General features: G+C 42.1%; 1 protein-coding gene across 10 annotated transcripts in view; it reads right to left on the bottom strand.

The window, feature by feature from the left end:
- Positions 1-24,741, bottom strand: part of PHF2 (PHD finger protein 2) — a 190,816-nt gene that overhangs the window by 92,249 nt on the left and 73,826 nt on the right. The gene's annotated exons all lie outside the window — the stretch shown is intronic.

The raw sequence follows: 24,741 nt of genomic DNA, 5'->3' as shown, positions 1-24,741 counted from the left end.
CACGTGTGGCAAAAGTGGCGGAATTCAGCGGCAATGCCGCCAGGCTCCCTGTCATAATGACAGTCTACAGGAGGCTTGCGCGCCTCCTCTCTCGGCGCTGAAGAATGAACATGTTCCGCCACTTTTGCTACATATGAACGTAGCCTAACAGTATTTTGTGTGAACCCTTAAGAGCTAATTCACAGGTAGACCCCCGCTGAACACAAGAGGTCCTGAATCCCCCATTCTGAATGGAGGGGCAGTCACACGTGCCTACTAATGGACTGTCGGAGATGGTGGTGCTTGGCTATCTCAGTCAGTCTGCTACCTATTGAGCAGAACAATATCTCATCGCCCCAGTTCTAGTGATCGTTGGGGTTCTCAGCAGGGTCATACATTTATCATCATAGATGACAATTATTATTCTCTTCTAACGAGATTTGACAACAGAGGCCAGATTTAGTGGACCTCAATATGACCGACACTTTGGCTTGTCTCAATATGATAATCGTCTGCCCATGTCCTGATTGTGGTGTAACAATAACGCAAAAGGGGGCACAACTTTTGTACCCAAAATGGAGTTCCAGGGTAAAAGACTTAAATGTTGCAATTATGGCGATATCGGTGTTAGTGAGAATACTTATAGAAGTATATAGATGTCATAGTAAACGATTAGAAGGCTTCTCGTCCTTATTGACGTGTGTCATTCATGTATTACACGGACGGCCATTGATCTGCAGGGCTGCCTACGCAGGCATGTGTTCTGAGATGCTTCCGGCTGCTGCCTGTACCATACAGATTAGCTGCAGACATGGTACAGGTAATTTCCCCTCTTCTTAGAGAACCTGGGCACGTTGTGCGTCTTTTCCCACGGTGCTTCCAGGAGTGTGTTAATCAGAGATCAGCGCAGTAAATGAACTCACAATGAGGACTAAATAGACGCCGTAACACAACGCTGGGAGGCATGCAAAAATAATCAGGTTTTCCAAGAACCATATATAGAAGATTTGTATCATCATTAAATATATGGAAACACAAGGCACAACACATAGGAATATGTATTAAACTGATCGGCTTCTCAGAGAACCCCCGGCCTCTTACAATATTCCCTAATTCTTCTTTCATATATTACATAATGGAAGTAGAGGAAGGGTACGGGATTACTGCAATATTACACCGAAGATCACCAGCAAGACAGCAAAGGTCTCATTCCCCTCTGTGCTGATAATAAACCAGAGAAACATTACTTGCTCAAGGTATCAAGGATCAATGAGATGTCGGCCTTTCCTTGGCATCCTTACAAATATGCTATTGTGTTATTGCACTCATATATTACACAATGCCGTCAGCCTTCATGTGTCATCATTTGTCCCTGTGCCCACAAGGCTTATGATCTAATTTTACCTTTGAAAAGCACAAACATAATCACATTGAGATGAATGGGAAGACAATGAACCTGCCAATAGATCATTGAGATTATACAGAATGTTTATAGAAATTGATACTGAACCCACCGCCCTGAAATGCCGACCAAGCCACTGATCTGTCATGTAACTACTTATCCTATGATTCACTCACACCGGGGAGCCTCAACCATTCTGTTCCTAAGGCTTCTACTATGCACCACCAATGGAGACCTTGGGATGGTAGGGTTACGTTAAAAGAGGTTTCTGAGCTAAGAAAACTGTTCTTAAAGGGGTACTCCGGGCCGGAGGTATTTTTCAGCTATGGCCGGGGATGGGGTGGTTATGGACGGTGGAGGTCACTTACCTACCCCGATCCAGCGCCAGGTCCCGGAGCGTGCTGCCCGGTACACCCATCCCGCGGCCGCATCCTGGTGTGAGCTGCCGCATGAGATGTGACGTCTCAAGGAAGTTCAGCCATTCAGCGGCCAAGGCGGGACTATGCTACGGCCACCGAACCACCCCATCCCCAGCCATAGCTGAAAAATACCTGCGGGCCGGAGTACCCCGTTAAATAAAAAAATTTGGCAACTTCTAAATAGTCTGTTTCTTGTGGAATTTTTACTTTTCCCCTTCCTGTTCTGAGTGTTAGACACAGCAGCAGAGAGAGTGTTACATACAGCAAACAAGAGTGTGGAGTGTTGGGAGAGCATACATGGAGGGCAGCTCACACAGGGCTGTAGATTGGGAGGAAAGCACACAAAGGGCAGCCGGCTGGGGATGTTCACATGGACTGCAGAAAAGTTTAAAGAGAATAAACTACAAAACAACCACACTGTAGACTCCTGACAACACAAAGCTCACATCTAACTCTGCTTTTTACTCTGGAGTACTACTTTAAAGCGGTTTCCATTCAAAACAGATTGACGGCCTACAGTGAATGATGCCCTATCCCGTGGACTGGCCACCAATCAAGTGTTGCCAGGAAAACATTTTTCAATGGCGGAGTCTGTGGACTCAAATCTCTGTCTGAGGCCTAAAAACCCATAAGACTCCATAATAAAGAGCCATTGCCACTAAAGGCAAGAAACTTCTACCCAACTTCAAGTCCAGCTAAGAGTTCGTTTGTGTTCCTCGTGATTAAATTAGGATGTGAGAAAAAAAAATTCTTACAAATCAGGAAGCAGAGACTCTAGAAGTGTGCTAGAGAAGAGATGGGAGCTGAGATGAGAGCTGGCAAATTGTCAGAGGCAATAAGGCTTCAGTATCACTTGTCTAATCAACTCCGCGCCTCGAGATGCCGACTTTACGCTCTACCTCAACCTCCCTCTTTCTCAAGTTCACCAGGGTCAACATCACAAACGTACAGAAGATCTTCCTTATCTTGTGATGTGATTACCGAGCCGACCACCAAGTCATCAATGAATGAACATAACGCAAAGTACCAGACAAGCTGGAAATGTACAGTCATCCTCCGAATCAATAGCTTACCAGAGACACATCTGACTGTGAGAGATCTGATGAATACTCAATACATACAAAAGATATTGAGCATTGATCTGCCACTAACACCTAGTCGGCCCACTTACTGCGGACCCCCACTGCGCCTTCAATAGAAAACAAAATGTGAGCAGCTGTCTTTCTCTATACCATACAGCGCTAATCCTCATAGCAGAACTGACCTCTATCCAGATGGAAGAAAAGAGACATCATGTCAATTCCAGCCCTATGTATTAACTATAAACAGGGATGATCGGCAATGGTACACCGCTGCTATTCCTGCCATTGCATAAATGTGCCTGACGATAATTTCTGTAAGTAATTTGTAAGAAACACCAGCTAAGCCACAGAATAAGAAATGCCCCTGGTACATGGTTATAGGGACGACGCTGCTGATTATACAGAACAGGACTCGGCATTAACAATTACACCCAAAATAGCAACTGAACTGTGAAGGCTTTTTATACTGTATTCAGCTGTTCCCGAGTTATCTTGGTCTCCTATACTGTAACAGATGCAGGGAGACAATCCACTATACAGTCCTCTCCGATGGTCATCCACTCTTTCCATATTCCTATAGCTCTGCGCCAGTGCCATATTTCACTGAAATCCTGTGTTCACAAGAAACCAGGTTGAACCCCTTTTGGGCGGATTCACGCGTGGCCGATTTCTATAACCAAAGATGTCTTTTATGCTTCACCAATCACGGTCTCATCCAGACAAAAATGTCAAAACTAAGGACAAAAGTGTACCTTATACTATTAAAAAAAATAATAAAAATGACCAGTTGGAGTCAGACCCCAATCAAACTCCATACTTTCTCTTTTGTCACATGACCTCGACCGGTCTGCAGGACCACCAGATCCTAAGGACACAGAGGGCGTAGAGGAGCACACTGCTCTCTGCACTTTCTACTGATCGTTCAGAGTCAGAACACTCAGACTCTGACTAATAAAAATTTTTGATTATTTTTGCTACATTTTGGATATGTGAACTGCCTTTTTCTTTTTTGCAAAATTACACTTTAAGTAGCCATACACATCTGATACTTAATGGCCAATACACATGAACGCTTAGTCTTAGGCCTTATTTATATGTTCAGTGATTTTCAAGGTCCATGGATAAAGTCCACTATCTACCTCCGTGATATGTTAAAAAAAAAAAAAAAAAAAAAAACATCCGTTTTGCATCCATTTCTTGTTTTTCATGGATCTTTTCACAGATTTTTTCAATGAAAAACAGATTTTTTTTAAGAGGGAATCTGTGCCGTCATCTCATCCAAATTATGACATGTCCTATTTTTTCACAGAACAGATTGCGGATCTATGAAAAAATACTTAAACTGACAACCCCTATTTGCATTTTGACTGCTCTCCACAGGTGTAAAGGGTAAATGTCCATTCAAAATTATAAAAATCTTGGTGCCTAATCGCACTGTGTGTGAATAGTCCTGTACCCAGTCGCTAGCTTGGGTCTGTATAGCATAAGGTTAATAAAAACCAGGACAAAAGATTCTTTTAGAAAATTTCTTGTTTGTAAATATTTTCCTTTTGCAATATAACTTTTCCACACAAGAATAAACAGAGAAAAATATCACCACAGTGCTCAAAGGTTGGAGGATCCGATGTTCACGCCATAGCGCTGGTTGACTCCATTCCTTAACTGAAGACTCTCACTCTCCACAGTACACAAGATGACGACAGCACGTCTTGCTACGTTTCGGGGGTCCGCCCCCTTTCTCAAGCATAACGAAAGTGCACCATCCACCATATTTATAGCAATTGCTAGATTAAGTATTAAATCACTATGAAAACAATAAATATATAAAAGTTATGGATCTATAACAATAATGGTATCTACATCTAATAGTTCTATATATATTTAAGAAATTTTACTGTAGTATAACCCATATATATTATATACGTCATCCTAGTCAGATAATGAAAAATGCCACTCCAACTCTACAAAAAGACTGAAAAATTACAGATTTCATTCAACCCTTTTGGGTATAGACTTTCTAATTGATGTATCCAGAATGTCTCCTTTTGTAACAACCTTCTTTTAATATCACTGCCACTGGCTCCATTCACTTCCTCTAGTACCAGCCACCTCAGGTCACAAACCTTGTGACCAAATTCTAGAGGAAGTGAATGGAGCCAGTGGCAGTGATATTAAAAGAAGGTTGTTACAAAAGGAGACATTCTGGATACATCAATTAGAAAGTCTATACCCAAAAGGGTTGAATGAAATCTGTAATTTTTCAGTCTTTTTGTAGAGTTGGAGTGGCATTTTTCATTATCCGACTAGGATGACGTATATAATATATATGGGTTATACTACAGTAAAATTTCTTAAATATATATAGAACTATTAGATGTAGATACCATTATTGTTATAGATCCATAACTTTTATATATTTATTGTTTTCATAGTGATTTAATACTTAATCTAGCAATTGCTATAAATATGGTGGATGGTGCACTTTCGTTATGCTTGAGAAAGGGGGCGGACCCCCGAAACGTAGCAAGACGTGCTGTCGTCATCTTGTGTCCTGTGGAGAGTGAGAGTCTTCAGTTAAGGAATGGAGTCAACCAGCGCTATGGCGTGAACATCGGATCCTCCAACCTTTGAGCACTGTGGTGATATTTTTCTCTGTTTATTCTTGTGTGGAAAAGTTATATTGCAAAAGGAAAATATTTACAAACAAGAAATTTTCTAAAAGAATCTTTTGTCCTGGTTTTTATTAACGTAAAGGGTAAATGTTACAGCTTTCATTACTTATTTTATATCACACCTCATGGTGCTTGTTCTGGTAAAAAGTCGTTTTGATCACCTGTGGATTGGTATATGTGGGCGGGACCTTACGGCCTTTGTGCCACATCGCTCCGCCCCTAGCACCACTAGTTCTAGGCCCCACCCCCCTAGATTGTCCCACACCAATGGCCGCCCACATATACCAATCCACAGGTGATCAAAACGACTTTTTACCAGAACAAGCACCATGAGGTGTGATATAAAATAAGTAACGAAAGCTGTAACATTTACCCTTTACACCTGTGGAGAGTAGTCAAAATGCAAATAGGGGGTGACAGTGTCACTTTAATGTGTAAATAGCTCAATACAAAGCAATGGGCTGTAATATTGTCCTTGATCACGGACAACTTTATGGAATGTGTGAATAAGTCCTTAGCCTTAGCACCTCCGGTGGTGGCTTATCTCTCAGAAAACAAAACGATCAGGTAATAAAAATTAACATGCCTGATCCTTCTGTCCTCAGCCGATTTCCTTGAAATATTTTCTCTTTTGTGTATGGGGTCGCTCGTTTATGTCCATCTTAGCGGTCCATTGACAGTTCACGTGATTGTTGGCTCAGACCATTCTACATTATTGTCAGCAGCAGATTTCCTGTTAATACGAGAGGATGTGCCGCCAACAAATGATTTTTATTCCCGCATAAAAAGTGATCAATGTCAAACAAGCTTTTTATCATTTGTTGCCTAATGGCTGGGCATGTTTACATTGGGCAATGACTGAGAATGAATGTTCCCTACGAACAATCATTTGGGTGATCATCGCCCCGTGTAAAAGGCCCTTAATAATCAGTGAAGAAATGCTAAATTCATGCCTGCAATCTGGAAGTCCTCATCTAATATGATCTCTCGAATGACTTTCTACATCTGTCTCCTCTCATTAGGTGACTACATTAGTTGCGTTTCCATGGATCTTTCTAGGAATCTCAATATAATAACCTTACTAGAAGGAGAACAGTCCCATAAAAACGAGTGGCGGGGAAGCGCGCTGCATTTCCCAAACCCCATTAACATGCCATAAGATTCTCGGCTGATACCTTCTGTTTAAGGAGTAATGTGCACTTATCTTCTGAAGACTTATGAAGAAAAAAAAAAACTGATCAAATAATAATAGCGAGAAAACAGTAGGAAATAAAACACTCGGAATAAATCACACGACAAAACAATGTTACGGGGGATGTTGTGTGTAAAAACCTGCTGGGACTGTTTGTTGGCGAGTAGCGTGCAGCGCTGCAGGATGGGATGTTTCATGTGCGCACACGCGGCCTATCTCATAGCACAAAGGCAATGTAAATACAGATAAATAAAAAGGACAGTCAGCTATACGCGGTGCAGTTATGTGTCTCAATTCCCAGGCCGATGCTCTGTTGCAAGAGTTACATTATCAGCTAATTCTGCTGCTTTATTTACAGCTCACATTGCGAGAGTAAGGAGCGTATGGAACCCTTAAAGGAAAGCTTACTAAAACTTTTAAAAAAATTGTACTTAATGTTTAACCAGACCCAAAAGACAGATTCTGTTTAATCATTGTGACACGTTTAGGGGCAACATTCTGTGCTAATTCATTTTTAATAAACCTTAACAGTAATCGGTGCTCAATATTTTTTTTAAATCCTCCATAAAAACAGAGTAGCAGACAGCTCTCGGTCCTCCCATATACATAACTTTTTTGCCGGCAGGAACTGTCAGTCCACGGATTGGTTGAACAGGCATGAAATGTCATCAGAAAGAGAAAAAAGGACTGCTGTAGAAACTGGGAGACTTGACAGCGGCAAGGGAGCAGGGGAGGTGAGTATGCAGAATTTTCTATTTTTAGTGCACAGGGAGGTATATAACAAAAATATATTTTTCTCTTGAAAATCTCTTAGGCTTCATTCACACATCCATGATATATGGTCCATAAGCTGGATGTATATCATGGACTGACACTTCAACTCTTACGGGGCTCCCTGCATCATAATTCATCATGGGACAATGAGCTCTAGAAAAGGCTTGAACAGTACACTGCTGAACTTACTCTGGTTGTGTCAGTTCCAAAATGTAGTGTTTTAATTGTTCCTGAGCTCACTTTATCTTAATAATTTATGAGGCAGGAAGTCCTGTAAAGTTCAGTCCACAATTTACAAAGAGCTTACAGATATGTGAATGTGGCCTTAGGCCCTACTTATGCATCCGTAGTTCTGCACGCAATTGCAGACAGGACATAGGATTAAGATATTTTAATGGCCCCGTTCACGCGTGTGTACGGGGCCATGATCTGATACAGATCACAGAGATCAGTATGCAGCCTGTCTAATAGGTCCTTATTACATATATTACATATATATTCACCTCTGTGTTGGAGGCTCTGTACTGTTTTCTGCTGAAAATACTATGGCCTTTAGTGGTATTCATCCCATCAAATAATGGACATCCCAATGGATCCTAGTAAAAGTTAATGGGGTCTGACAGGTGACGGAGCTACAGCTTTCTTATCCACCTTGTATTTTTTGTTGTTTTTTCCCATTGTCCTAGATAAGGGTAGCCTGCAATATACAATTATGGTATTGTGCATGGTATCTCAATACGGTGTCCCAAAGAGGCAAGAAGATGAGGATTAAAATTTCCTAAAATTGCTTAAACTGCATCTATTTTATTCCTTTTTCTCGCAGTGTAGACAAAATTGGACCATTCTCTAAATAAGCATAAATTATCCCAAAAACAGGCGCCTCGCTTAAGAAATATTAGAGCTTTGGGATATGTTTTATTTGTCTTTATTTTGCATACAAATTCAGTGTAATTACTTGTCCAATAAATAAGATTTAGTGCGCACAATAATAAGCAGAGCGACGACCGGAAACAGCAGAGTAAAATCAGGACTGCAACTTAGATCCGCAATATGGATTCACGCAAAGGGAAGGGTCTCAAGTACCGTGAGCCTGGAGGCTTAGATACAGGTGCAGATACTGTCTTCAAGTGCATGACACCCTACACAAAGGTATGGAAGGGTGATAAGAACTAAATGTGGAGGACCCTGCCTTCCTATACCATGCGGCATATAGGGTTACAAAAAAAAAAAAAAAAGACTTCTACACATGACAGGTAGGGTCACTCTTTGGTGAACTTTGGAGACTTGGCCTGAGGCATATCTTGGCCCTAGTAAAGAAGACAATTTGTCCTGTGTCTATTCTACCCTTGGCTTGACAACCATAGGTCACATGTTAACCTAGTCCCTGAAGACCTGTTGGATCTGCCCAGGTCTGCCGGTGCCAAAGTTGGCCTAGTTCATGCCATACTAGTTCTTTTTACCTTTTCCTACAAAAAAGGCTTCTGTGTCCAATAGAAAAAAGCAATATTCAATATCTTTTTGAGTGGCAGGGAGAACAATCTGGGTACGCTATTCAATACAGTCATACTCTGCCCTCCACCCCCTTAGAGTAGAGGTATTGTTGGCATGTTGGCACCCAGGGCTCCTGCAGTATAGCAGCCAACTATATATTGGTCTACATGGAGAGGTACAAACCTAGCATAGCCCCCAGCCGGGTCTGGTGTCCGTTCAAAGGCAGCTAAATTGTGGAGGTATTTGCGAGTATTTGAATCCCCCTATAAATGTACATACTATTATTATTATTCGACAAAACATGTAAACCATATTGGTGCACGACACTGCTCACAGTATTCTCTCTACAAGACTCTGGCAGTGAAGTGCCCGGATCCTGAGAGTCATCAGTAAGGAGAGCAGAGGAGCATGAACATGAGAGGCAGAGCCGCACACTCCCTGCTGGTGCCCTCCATCTGCCTACAATCTACAAATCGGAAAAACACTGCTTTATAGCTAAAAACGTAGATAAATATGTATATACTCGATGAACAGCCGGCCAGGTCGGGGGCAAAACAACTAAAAGGAGCAGTAAGGAACCTGCAGTTGTCAGGAAAGCAGCCAAAAAAGCATCTTTTGTCACTTTGCATCTTCTTAAAGTGACAGTGCTAAGCTAAATAGGCACAGACCATATGGACTCTACCAGGATTCAGCGCCAAATAAAATCTTTCTCAATAAAATTTTCTTGAGATGAGTTATTCACATGTCTGATACTTAAAAGGCGTGTCTAAAGGTGGTATTACAGGGAACGATTATCGTTCGAAAAATCGTTAATTCGTTCGGATTTGAACGATAATCATTTTGTGTAATAGCAGGCAACGATTAAACGACCAACGAGAAATCGTTGATTGTTTAATAGGATCCGGACCTATTTTTATCGTTTGACCGTTCGCTCATCGTTCGGTGGAATAAGAATTCACAGCTGAAACATACGCAATAGCGACGACTAAACGACCGCAAGAACGATCATAAATAACGATCATCGTTTCGTGTACTTGGGCGAACGATTTCGGGTTGTTTGCCTTAGCGGTCGTTTAGATCGTTTATCGTTAGTCGTCGGAAAATTGCTTGGTGTAATAGTACCCTAAATGTGGCCAAAACTATGTGGATAGTCCTACTCACCACACTAATTTTTTGGGGTTCACCACATGGTATCACTTACAAGCTTCCTATACACTGCAGATCACTACAATCACAGTGGTAACAAATTTTCGGGGAGGCCCATTCCTCTTGGCAGTATTTAAAGGGTTAAGTGGGTAGATTCACAGTTATCTCTAATCCTGACCATTATAGTAGGGTATTGGCTGATATATATGATGTCATAGACATTTACGTTGCTTTGCAGGAATGACCCTCTTAGTGTTACGTCAATGTATGTTTTGGGGTTGCGATGGTGTTCAAATGGTTGCCTGCTCTTCACAATCCTTTTCTACTAGAAGAGTCTCTTAAAAAGCCTATTACCTGACATCTAGTAGTGGTAGAAAGTTTTTGTATTTACATGTACTCCAATATATTGTACACTGGTCATATAATTTATTGCTTTGCACATATTTGGATGACCGCAAAAAATAAAACTGAAATATAATGAAATGCACGATACAGACCATGTGAAGGAAATGGAAAAATAAGCTTACAGCGTTCATCTTCCCACATGCCCCCATTATAATGGTCAGATCAGGTTCTTATCGGGCTTTAACGTCTGACTGGTCCCAATGCTGAGCATTAAGCACCTAAAAGCAGACTTGTATGTTATGTGATAGTGTATACAGTCAATGGAGGACGTCTCCAGACATCTAGAAATGGGACAAAGACTGTCTGCAGCCGTTTCATCACTCTGTCTATGCTAAGAATAAGAACTGGAACGTTGTGATGAGTCATATTCCCAGCTCCAGATGACCACAATGTCACATGGCCCAAACTAAGTGCTGTAACCTACTATGAGAAGATAAGAGCGGCTCCGCACCAGCGCATACAGCGTTTATTTCTACCGCACGCTCGCCTGATCCACTGTTCATTACTCGGAGATGTGTTTGGTTTGCTAGAGATTACAGTACTGTGCTCTGGTAACTGATACGTTCCACATTGAAGATTATTTCCATCCTATGTAATACATTCTACACAGCAGAACTGTCTGTCTTCTCCTGGTATTGCAACGGTGCCGAATATGATGCACTGCAGTCCTATCGGTGTTTGCTGTGGAATATCCTTGCCTAGCAACAGATCGCTTAATGTTCATTCCCCACTGACTGCCATTACTTATTTATGCTACATAAGCCCCTTAAAGAAACAATGCACCATTAAAAAGAAAGAAAAATTGGCATAGGTATTATGCTAGAATATGCATCAAATTTGGCAATTCGCAAGCCACTGACATGCAATGGAAAAATTTGTTGTAGATTTTTGTCACCGGTACAAAATTCCATAAAAGTTTTTAAGAAGCATGATATTCAGATTGGCTAAGATTCCATGTTTGTATTGAGCGCTTCAACTAGCAGCCTACAGTGTCTTCTTCAGCTGGTCTCCCTGAGATCAGTGATTGCTTTACCATGATGGTCTACTAGGCATTGCTCCCACCTAAAGAGAATCCTACTCCACATTGATCAGGGGCCACACACCAAAACAGCTGTCAATGTATGGATACCTTTGGACTTGAGTTGGATATTAACTCAAGGGGCGACTTAATATGGTGGTTTGGGTGGTCTGCTTACAGGAGCCACCCCTTGGCTAGGTCCTTCTCTGGTAGGATATCAGGCTAGTAAAGTGTTTGTAGACTCTTAAATGAGGCTCCACAGACTCTTTTAACTCAAACCTTCCTTAAAAAACTTGGTTAGACCTTCCTTACAAAAATCCCTTGGTTCACCTGGACTGTCTATGTCCATTTAGTTGTCATACCTGTTTCTATAGCCTTGGCACACAGAGACGCACGCTGATAAGTGAATAAACCGGTTATTTCTTATACAGTGCTGTGTAATATTTCAGTGCCCCACAACAATAACAAAAAAAGTATAAATGTAGGTTCAGGTGCGATCGAAAAATACAAGCCGATAAATCAAAGTCAGCTTAAGATAGAAAACTCCTTTCCTCTTGATGACCATAAATCCAGAAAATCTATGAATGACATTAGCAAAGCTCCATTACGTTTTATCTAACATTTTAATCAACGTCAACTTCCTTTCAAAGAAACGCAAGGTATTACCATATTTCTAATCAAAGTAAGTTACATATACATGAGTGTCGGCTAGTTCGTTGTAGAGGTGTCATTTTATAGTTCTTAGTGTCCCTGTCCTAGTACAGAACATACAACTAGATACTAGAACTAATTTTGAGTCTGGCTATCAAAGATGGCTCATTGAGAGCGTGGATGTTTACAGGGGAATCGGAAGAGATAGTGGTTAACCTAATTTGTGGACTATAGATTTTCTAACCTGCAATCTGTTTGCTGATGACTGTGGTGCAAAACCTAAGGGCTCTTTCACGTGGACCAATGCATAGGTGCTCATTTGTCTTTACAAGGCTCCATTAAACATGTGGCCATACAGCATAAACGATAGTTAAATTGTCCATACAGCCTTATAACTTCATTATAATCAGACGCAAATTTCCATGATTGACGAACTTTGGGTTAAAAGTTCGGGTTCGCACAAATCCAATCATCAATTGAATCCCATTGCCTGGACAAGTTCACTCATCTCTAGTAATCACTTGAAGAATAGCCAGGAAATGGATCCAAGGGTCAGAACCAGGAGAAGAAGAAACTGGTACCAGATAAAGTATCCAAGGGAAGAAGCAGAGGCAATTCTTAGGAACACGGCCGAGGTCTGATCGGGGTAAAATCAGGAACAGTATCACATGAAACAAAAGAAAGTACAGGAATAAAATTCAAATACCAGGCAAGGCTTGGCAGGACGATCTCTCTGTAAAGCGATCACTGGAACCAATGTCATCTTAGGTTGTCCTAGCAGTGGAACGTAAATGGTACCTGTCACTGTGCACTGCCACTTGCCTTTCACAGTCTAACTTGGAGCGATGCAGTTCAAGCTGGGGACTGGAATCTGAAGCAAATTCCAGATGCTCGCCAGGTTCCATGGATGGGCCCTATTATTTAGAATAGGGCTTGCACACAGAACTTGCCAGGCACAGAACACTACTAAGCCAGGATGCATAGGCATGAGTTATGTGTGGCAGCCCATAATGACAGGTACCCTTTAAGAATGACCATAAAAGAAAGAAAAAACATTCAACTGCCTAGCAACCAGATAAGAGTGGAACTTAAAGCAACTCTGTACCCACAATCTCCCCCCCCCCTCCTCACCCCAACCACTTGTACCTTCGGATAGCTTCTTTTAATCCAAGATCTGTCCTGGGGTCCGTTCGGCAGGTGATGCAGTTATTGTCCTAAAAAACAACTTTTAAACTTGCAGCCCTGTGCCCAACGGCTGTGGCCTAGAGTGTCTATGCCCTAACTTTGCACCACCCCTCCGTCCCTCCTCCCCACCCTCTTCATCATTAGGAATGCCACCGGCAGGATCTTTCCTATTCCTCTACAGCTAACACTGCACAGGTGCCTTAACGATGCAGCCCATGTGCAGTGTTCTCACAGCTGATGAATAGGAGACAATCTGCCTGGGGCATTCCTAATGATGAAGAGGGCAGGGAGGAGGTTGTCCCAGCCTAATGCACACACACTGTAGGCTACGGCCGTTTGGCATAAGACTGCAAGTTTAAAAGTTGTATTTTAGGAGAATAACTGCATCACCTGCCAAACGGACCCTAGGACAGATCTTGGATTGAAAGCAGAAGGTACAAGCGATATGAGGTGGGCAGATTGTGGGTACAGAGTCACTTTAACTGCAAACCACACCTGAACTGGAGACAAGAGTGGTGCTGTCTCTGGAAGAAAGTGGCCATGTTTTTGTAGTGCTTGATAACCCCTTTAAGGGACTCTTTCCTTATTTTGGCATGGGGAGCTCTACTTATCCAATCTACAGATGCTGAACCTATACCTATAGGAACTTGGTACTGTCTTCACTCTATCTGCTGACATGTTCGATAAGATGGCAGCGAAAGCCACAAGGAAAGTTTCAGGATACACCCCCCTCCATGTGTTAGCTATCTGCTCCAAAGTCACCTTCAAACAGGGTGGCCTCCTGCTGTACCTTTAGGATTTGCCTGTCTTACAGGTATAGACTTCTCACAGAGATACAGAATCTTTACCTAGTAGTCAGCCATGCCCTGCAAGGTCCACAGTGTAATCCATCATGATGTATCGTGCACTGGACATGTTTGCACTATAAATCAATACAGCCAGAAGTCTAATTACTGCAAAAAAAGAGAGAGGAAAACTCACATTCATTGACAATGTCATTTATATACTGATGGAGGAGACGGCCCTTGGTGTGAAGGGATTCTCAAGCTTCAATTTAATCGCACTTTGTAACTCTTAATAATGAGCCTTTCTATGGCCTGGAATGAAATATTAATACCATATTTTATTAATGAAAATGAATCAATGTGAATCGGAACAGGGAAACGCAGAGGGATTCTGCGGCTCTGGCTGGTTGTAAGTTTAATGATGTAAATTATAAGAGCTGTGTCACATTTTATGATAGGCTTTAAATGGTTACTGTGTGGTTGTAAACACGGCAGTGGATTTGCTATTGGAAGTGCTATTTATGGTAAACTGGGGCATTAGGTTGTGAATACGTGGGCCGACTGATGCCTCATCCCATGGGGAGGTTAGACACTTACCAGGCACGGGCATACAGGATCAATGAAGGTTTACTACCAAATAAGCAATAAATTATGGTAGCAAATAATTTAAATACAGAACTCTCGCCATAATATGCTAGTAATTATTATTATCATTATTATTGTATTAGGAAAAGATACAATAAATATAAACTAAATAAAATGACAGATTAAAGAAGACCCCACCCACGAGGATCTATAAAGGAAGGAAGAAGTGGATACAAGTTTTTTTTAGGCTTTTCTGATAAGGTTTTTTTTAACGCTTTTCTGATAATTTTTAGCCCTTTTTTTAAGTTTTCACAGCTCATGGGGAGGGCGGACAAGTCTGACTGGTTGGTGAAGGTTGATGCAGGGGAGGATCAGGCAAGGACTGGAAAGAGGGAGAGTCAGAGGAGGAATGAGGGGCCGGGGGTTGCTTTAAAAAAAAAAAAAGGACAAAAGAAATTTCAGCGACAAACCAAATTTTTATGATTTATCCACAACACAATCTGGGTAGACTAATGGCGATGAATGCCACTCGTCATCATTAGTACTCATACCGATATTAGTACTCATATCAGGCAGCTATCTGCCCTTGTTTAAGGACCCTTACTGACCATACTCTTCAAGTGTTGGACGATTACCTCAACAATTGTACACACGGGCATGATAAATGCCAAAAGGACACAATTTTAGGGATATTTTTGAGACAATATGACCAACAATTATTTTATTTTTGAGATGCCTGAAGACCTTAACTAGAGACAGGACATTGTTAAAGAACAATGTCCACGTGGTCACCAGATGTCTGTATAGGAATCTACAGGACGTGATGAAGAACTATTCTATAGATAAAAATGTAAGTCCATACAAAGACTCCTTACATACAGCCACGTCTTGCTGGAATCGTAATGGTCTCGGCTCATCTGACTTTATGATGTACACATAAGTGATCTAGATTCCCCTTGTTTCACACAGAACTGCTCACCGATGTGCCTTAACCTTACACAATTACACAGGAACGAAGAACATTCCCCATGTGAAATTTTGCTACCCCTGATCAGAGAAACTGGAAATTCAGAGAAGACTGAGGAGAAAGGAGGTTTTGGCATCATGAAATGTAAAGGTTGCAGTCCTCCAGCCCACAACACATCTACAATGATGAAGCATAGAGTTCCACAGGACAGATAAATGGTGTATAGATGCCATCCTCCGCACACGGACCTCTCGGAGCTGAACTTAACCTGAGCCCTGCTCAGACGGTACTCGCTCAGCAAAGTCTTTAGCATTAAATATCTCCCAGAAATCTCATAACTGTCGGCGGGGTTGGATTTACACACGGCGAAGGCCGCAGAAATTTTTCTTTTACTGTGATTCATTTTTTTAATTGAGAGACTGGAGTAAATGTTTAATACACATTGCCGGAGAAATTGCTAAATTATAATCCCTGCAAAAACGTCTATGAAATATGCAACGCGGTAACCATTAGACAGCAGGTTCCCGCCACTATATATACTCGCGAATATAAACTGTGTTCAGAACGCAAATCGGAAAATGAAGTCATCGCCTCGTTCAAAGCGACGATCCTTCTCTGGATTGTAAATTGCAGTGCACTCTATATACCTATACATTACACCTAGTAAAACAAGACGATGGCTCTCAGTGATAGTACAGCCCTCTCAGCATAGCGCAGGTTTACATAGCAGTGACTGTGGTAAAGTATAGTTCTAAGGTATAAGACATCACTATCATAATGCAATTATCTGCATCCAGCTTTCTACAGATCCTGAGTGACTTCCAGATTTATATAGTAAATTAAGAGTTGTCACCATTGGTGGATACTTTTATATTCTTCCAAGTGGTAGGTAAATTCGTGCAAACTAGGCATTGGGGGGGTCAATCCGGCCTAACTAATCACTGTCTAGGGCAGTGCTTCTCAAACTTTTTCTACTGGAGCCTCACCCAACAGACCAAGGCAATGCCTGGGCCTCACCAGACTGACCCAGAGGGTGCCTGGGCCTCACCATCTATGTTAAAAGTCCATTTAAAAGCTGAAATTAATGCTAGGGCTTCCTTTCACCCATCTTCCATGCTCTAGATAGTAAGTACAAAATAAATTAATAATGTTGCTAAAATGGAGATTTTGGCAAATAGTAAAAGGACTGTGCAGTCATAGTTACTTTTGTGAAAACTGGCTCCCCGGCTGGGCCTCACCAACAACTAGGGGGCGCCTCACTGGTGAGGCCCACCTCATGGTTTGAGAAGCACTGTTCTAGGGTATGTACTTGCATCCTAATCACACCTCTCTGGCCATGATTACCAGCGTAATACCTTGCACTCGTCACAGAGGGGCGGGATTGGTTCCTTTTAATGCTTCTCTCCACTGACTACTGGAGGAGACTTAGGGTCCTATGAGGGCCCGATGAATACTGTAAACTTGTTTACTGGGCTTATTACACTGCCCGATAATTGTTTAGCAAGGGCTGCACAGACATTGTTTCAGATGTCCTTGCAGCCCTGGCTTAAACAGTAGACATTACCGATCCACACTCCAGGGCTCCTCCTATGGTCTGCTTCCTCCCGGTTCCCACGCGTTGCAGCTTCAGAGAAGCCTGTCTAAGCTGACAGACAGCTCATCCACTCACTGGTGGTGGCGGTCCAGGCCAGTGATTGGCTGTGGGGTCTGTCAGCTCAGACAGGCCGATCTGAAGCTGCAACGCGCAGGAACCGGGAAGAAGCAGACCATAGGAGGAGCCCTGGAGCGTGGATAGGTAATGTCTACTATTTGCAGAATCGTCAGCTGCTGGCTGCACATCGCTTTTACACATATAGATGCGCGGTCAGTGGCCAATGATTTCAGGTTTGGGCTTAAAGCGACAATCAGCCAATGATCGTTTCATCAGCTGATCTTTGTCTTTATTACACTGAGCGATAATCGGACGATTACAGCTCCGTGTAATAGGGCCCTAAGGTGACCATACACATTAGATGATTGACCAGCCAACATTTAAGGTAAAATTTCTCACAAGCTGGATATGGATACCTTAAAGGGGTATTTCCTTCTTAAATCCTTGTAAAATAAAAACAAATAGGATAAGGTAAAACGTGCAGATTGGTGGGGGGTGGAGGTCTCAAACCCAAGAACAAAGACAAAATGCACCCCGAAATGAAAGAAGTTCATGGTGTATGCATGGCCTACTGCTCCATTCATTCTCTAAAGGGGCTTTCAAAAACGGGAAAGTACTGAGCTCTGCAATATTCAGAAGCCCCAGAGAGAATTAATGGCGCACAGGGCACATACTTATTCCAGGCAGTCAGGCTACCAACTATCTGCACACTTCAAATGGGAATACCCCCTTAAGGTGGTACATTCTACTGAAAAAAACAAACAAACAATCATGCATATAGTAAGTTGTAATAAAAGTGAAATATTCTACAACCTTTCAGAAAATTTTGCATAACGGTTTTAAATAAGCCACATACCAATTTCATTAAATTAAAGACAACAGGAATCGTGGTTCTGATAAGATTGGTCTCTCCACATCCCGGTAGAGAACATCCGGCCTGTCACTTATTAATGACACCAAATAATAAAGGAGCCGGTGTAACATGATGGCGATGCATGGGATTTGTAATTACTGCCGGCAAGGGATATCTGTAAATCTATACATCTTGCTTCTGTGGACAAAGAACAAAGATGATCGCCAAACACAGCCACACTGGGAACGCATAAGGAGTCATTTATCACGTCGCCACAGGCAGCCAGAGAGATAAACATTTTCTCACTCTCAGACAACATAACTCTCATCAGACGATACCCCTGGGCTATTGGAGGGCACTTATAGGGTCGCTGATAACAACTTTCGGACAGCAGTTATCGTACCATCTCCTGCCATTAACATTTAGGTTATTCCGATGGACGGGGCGATCCCTCTTTGGGTCAAATTAGCAGCACTAGGCAGAAATACCATTTCTGCCAATCTGCTCTGAACAACTCAGGTGGGCTGCAGGTATTCATATAGACAGAAAAGCATGTGTCTATTTTTTCCCATATGCATTTATTTCCCGGGGTATAAAAAAAAAAAAAAGAAAGAAAAAAGGAGGAGGAGCAATAAATAAGTACTTACCCCCACTGATCTGGTGCAACTGACCCAGTGGTCTTCCACCAGTAGTACAGCACATAACACTGAGGACAGTATTTATTAGTTGGTGCATCCCGCATACAGTGTACAGTTATGTCACTAAAGAAGCACTTTCACTATGGATGCCAAATGAGCAGAAGAGGGGTGAGTATAATCATTTGTTTGTTTCTTCCTGTCCCCAAGCTGCTTTTTGTGTTTTTTTTTTTGTTTTTTTTTTAACAAAGAGGTACTGTCACTTAAAAAAAAAGAAAACATTTGGCATGCCAAAGAAATGTCAAAAGTTTTGATCAGTCTGGGTCGGGGAGTTCAGACGCCATCAATCACTAGAACATATTTTAATAGAGGCCTGTTGAACAACGAGAAAGGGAGAGAAGCATTTAGCTCCACACTTTACCACACTGGTAGGGGTCTTGACACCCAGACCCCACCAAACAAAACTCAGTCTCAAAAACATGTCAAAAAGTTTGTCTTCATGATAGGTACACTTTAAGTCAGGAAACCCCTTAACCACACTTCCTTTACTAGAGACTACATAACAGTCCTTACACGTGTAAAAGTGTCAAAAACACAATAAATGTTATTTATACAATGTTCTGCACATTTTAAAGGGTACAACGGCCATCATGTTATCTGTTTCACCTACATATATCTGGCAGAAAAAGGAAGATGATTTGTGAAGTAGCAGGTCTTTTCGGCACCAATATATATCATAGGCCATAGAGTAGATAGGACCTGATACTTACAGACAAAGGAAGGGGGGAATTAATAAACAAGATCAGAACACGGCAGTGGCCCTTTAAGACATTTCTGCACTTGTATTTGTAAAAACATTTGGATAAAACCAAACCCACATGTGGGTTGGTAAAGTCATAAGGCCACTGGCCACCATATGGTTTCATCAGCATACAGTAGCAATAATGTAAGGCCATGTTCCCACATTGCGGTCATAGCATGTGGCCAAAACACCCCATGTGGGCAATGTGCAAGGATTGGCAATGACCACATGACCAGGACACATTCCTACATAATGGCCGTTCGTTTAAAATCAGTGCAAAAACAGATCTTAAAAAGTGTGAGGAATTACCAATAACTTTTTATCAAACATTACGTAAGCTTGTAGGTTATGTAGGTTATGTTACGACATAACACAGGTACGGATAAAGTCTGTCCCTTATGCCAGTAGGTTAGAAGAACGTCCAGTTAGAAGCACCAAGCATGCAACCATAGAAGAGTCCCTCCCGCCAATGACTGAAAGATTCCTTCCTATCACTGTGCATATGGAGAAAATGGTCAATGACAGGTGGACAGGGCCAGGGGCATCAACTTCTCTTTTCTGCGCACACTGCATGCGAACAGGTGTAAGTTCTCTTCACCTACAGCACATCCCAATGCAAAGGACAATCCCCTGAACAGCCTGTCTGTCTCTGTGTTATTAAAACCCCTTTAAGGGATTTTCTGGAACTCTAATATTGATGCCTCACTTTAGGATATTGAATCAGTGGGGTCCAACTCTCAAGAATGCCAAATGATCGGCTGATCTTGGAGGCTGCTGCATACACCAGAGCCCACCTTCAAATCAAAGACACTGCTGAGCACTTTTGTAGTGGCTGAGCCTGCTTTAAGTGTTATTACAGGGAATCTTACAATGTAAGGTAAGATGGCTATGGTTGTATCCATGTTTTCCTGGATTCCCTAGGGCTGCATCCAACTTTTTCAGCCACCGGTATATAAATGCCAATTGACTCGGACTCGAGCATGCTCTGGTTGCGCCCATCTCTATTTGTTAGGCTTTTAATGTAATTTTTTTTTTTAAGTTTCCAAAAATTAGTGTTCTTCCCCCAAGTTCTGTATAAAATATCAAGCTGCGGAGTTTAAAGGAAATTTCTAGAAAAGTTTAAACAAGCCGACCGGCATTAAACAGTGAGGAACAAGCTTTCAGATCATTCAAGACTAAAATTGCTGAGCAGTGTTCTCCTCATTGTGGAGAGTGTGGAGCGTGAAATTACACTTCATGAAATGAAGAACAATGTGCGATGAACGTTTTTCTCACCTGCCGGGAAAATACTGCGGTTTCAGACAGGCCGTAATATTAAGAAATAGACGTTGACATCCTGAGCCACCAAATGTGCGAAGGTGCAGCACAGCATCCTCCCCGAGATGGCTCCTCACACACTACCACCTGTCTCTTATCTCAACCTCAAAGGGAAGATATATCGAGGGGCACCTGGGCTAACATTGTGTGGACTGAAGTTAGTCAAGCAGAACCAGCAGGCACATCTAGCAGTTTTCTAATGTTTGAGATATGATATAGTATTCCATCATAAGGGCCTACACTTGCTATTTTCATTCTCACCAATGGGGCTAAAACTAATGCTGCGTTTACACAGACAGATTTATCTGACAGATCTTTGAAGCCAAAGCCAGAAACAGACTATAAAAAGAGAATGGGTTATAAAGGAAAACCTGAGATTTCTCCTCTTTTTAAATCCATTCCTGGCTTTGGCTTCCAAAATCTGTCAGATAAATCTCTCTGTGTAAACACACCATAAGTTGAGACTTCCTGTTTTGTCTATGGTGATAAGAGGAGGCTGCTGTAAAGTGATCTGTACAGCACTGCAGCGACATTTGAAGCCAGTAGAGAGAGGAGACAATAGCAGCATCCAGAGCATGTTCAGTAAGGTTTTACATTCATCTCAAGCGGACAGAGTCTGTCTATTGTCGTCTATGTCCATGGGTCTTGCTGTAGTGTAAAGCATGTCACTAAATGTTGTTAAAAACAGCAGGCAAGATGGCGGCCCCCATAGCAATGTACAGAAAATAAAAAAAAAGAAAAAGTTACAGTCAGAAAATAGATTAGAATAAATGACCATGTTACAGTATCTGATATTAACCCCTTCGGGACCAGGCTAATTTTCGTTTTTGCGTTTTCGTTTTTTCCTCCTTGTGCTTAAAAGGCCATAGCACGTGCATTTTTCCACCTAGAGACCCACGTGAGCCCTTATTTTTTGCGTCACTAATTGTACTTTGCAATGACAGGCTGAATTTTTGCATAAAGTATACTACGAAACCAGAAAAAAATTCAAAGTGTGGTGAAATTGAAAAAAAAAACGCATTTCTTTTATTTGGGGGAAATGTGTTTTTACGCCATTCGCCCTGGGGTAAAACTGACTTGTTATGCATGTTCCTCAAGTCGTTACGATTAAAACGATATATAACATGTATAACTTATATTGTATCTGATGGCCTGTAAAAAATTCAAACCATTGTTAACAAATATACGTTCCTTAAAACCGCTCCATTCCCAGGCTTATAGCACTTTTATCCTTTGGTCTATGGGGCTGTGTCAGGTGACATTTTTTGTGCCATGATGTTTACTTTCTATCAATACCTTGATTGTGCATATACGACTTTTTGATCGCTTTTTATTTCATTTTTTCTGGATTTGATGCGACCAAAAATGCGCAATTTTGCACTTTGGGATTTTTTGGCTCTTATGCCGTTTACCGTACGAGATCAGGAATATGATTAATTAATAGTTCGGGCGATTACGCACGCGGCAACAGCAAACCTGTTTATTTATTTACTTTTATTTATAACCTGGGAAAAGGGGGGTGATTCTGACTTTTATTAGGGGAGGGGCTTTTTACTTATAACAATACTTTTTTTTTTAACTTTTACACTTATACTAGAAGCCCCCCTGGGGACTTCTAGTATAAGTGCACTGATCTCTCATAGAGATCTCTGCAGCATAGATATGCTGCAGAGATCCATGAGATAGGCACTCGTTTACTTCCGGCTGCAGCCGGAAGTAAACGAGTACCGAGCCAGGGACGGCGCTATCTTGGAGCGGTCCCCGGCCGGCAGCACACACGGAGATCGCTCCTCCGGGATAACGTCCCGGGGGAGCAATCTCCGCCACTAGACACCAGGAATGACGCTGCGTCCGGTAATCGGATGCAGCTGTCATCTTTGACAGCTGCATCTGATTACTGTATTAGCGGGCACGGCGATCGGACCGCTCCGGCTTATACCGGCGGTCCCGACCGCCGCGGTTCAGAGCGGGGTCACCGCGCGGCCCCACTCTGAACGCCCGCACCCGCGCGAGGATGTACAGTTACGTCCTCGTGCGGGAAAGGGTTAGTAAGTAAAAGAAAATATAGGCAAACATTTATCATCTTTCAGTAAACTGGTCAGTTTTCTCCAATCTGTGGCTCTCCAGCTTACTGCTTAGTCTTAGGGCCCTCATATACACTAGACATGTGTTGGCCAAGTGGTCAGACCCATTGATTTTAGCTGGATTGGCCATCTGAAAGTTTTAGAGTATGATCACAGTCAACAGCTAACCACCATTTCCAGTCGAGGGCAAAATGCACATGGGGGATCATTTAGCCAAGAGCTATCGGTCTAGTAATGCCGGCCTGCATGCCCAAACCACTCTGCAGTAGAGGAGCCCTGGGAAGTGATGGCCCAGCACGTGACTAGTAAACTATTTCTACATTAATCAGGCAGCAGTAATTTTATCATCGATGTGTGGCTGTCACTGTAAGTTTTAAGTACTGATAAATTAAACCAATGGCCTCTGCATATGAGTCGTAGAACACTATGAAAACACTGGCATAGAAGATACTTTCTCACCTTATCAAAAACGTTACTGGAAAATCTGAGTAGAGTAATCTCTGCAAATAGATTTACTCTTAACCCTTTAATACCTCAATGAGCAAAACTTCACCATCTCTGCATCCTAAAAACAAGTATTTTGCTTCTGGATTAACCAATTTACACATGGGGCCTTAATATAGTGAAAGAATAAAACTAAAATATCTTTACATTTGGTGAGCTTCCAATGATATCCAATCATATATAATTCAACATGAAAAGCAATAGCATCTGATAAATGGTTATATCCAATGTTTCTGTCTCGTTTTGCAACCTCGAATGCACAGTGCAAAATGCAAAGGCGTGAAAGGCGTCCTATTTGGCTGCAAATATTTTATCTGGCATAACCATCAATGTGTAACCACTACGGGTCTCTAAACACATAGTATACATGTCACCCAAGGCATATTACGTACAAATGACCTGACTGTGAGCACCGCAAAGGCCGAGACAATGAATGTATGCCTTCCTGTAAATAATGGTGTCCCCCCCGGGGAATATCATTCCACCCTCAGTGTTTCTGGATAATACAATCAGGACACTCACTCCCTCGCTATAAAAGCACTTTAGGCTCAGTCCTTATACATACCTGAAACATGTAATGTCATAGTGAAGAGCTATTCAGGGAAGTCCCTTTAGACTGCAGTCACAGATACAACATGACTTACTGATGATATTATACACAAGCGAAAACCTGATTCGAAATACAATTTATTCATTCTATCATATCAATTCTGCTCTCTCTCTCATTGATTCCACGCACTGCAGCACCCCTGCATAATCCTATAGGCTGCATGATTTACCAATATATTCAAAGAGTTATGGCGGCATGCATGGCCACCTGGCCTGCGCAATGGTCTCATCTAGTCATCTACATGCATGCTACCTGGCCTGCTCCATGGTCATATCTAGTCATCTACATGTGTGGCCACCTGGCCTGTCTCATGGTCACATCTAGTCATGTACATACGCGCCCACCTTGCCTGCCTCATGGTCACATCTAGTCATCTACATGCGTGCCTACCTAGCCCGCTCCATGGTCACATCTAGTCATCTATATGCATGCCCACCTGGCCTGCTTTATGGTCACATCTAGTCATCTATATGCATGCCCACATGGCCTGCTCCATGGTCACATCTAGTTATCTACATGTGTGCCACCTGGC

Source organism: Dendropsophus ebraccatus, chromosome 4, assembly GCF_027789765.1.
Source record: "Dendropsophus ebraccatus isolate aDenEbr1 chromosome 4, aDenEbr1.pat, whole genome shotgun sequence".
In the NCBI taxonomy this organism is placed as follows: Eukaryota; Metazoa; Chordata; class Amphibia; order Anura; family Hylidae; genus Dendropsophus; species Dendropsophus ebraccatus.
This window is presented reverse-complemented; position numbering and strand designations above follow the sequence as displayed.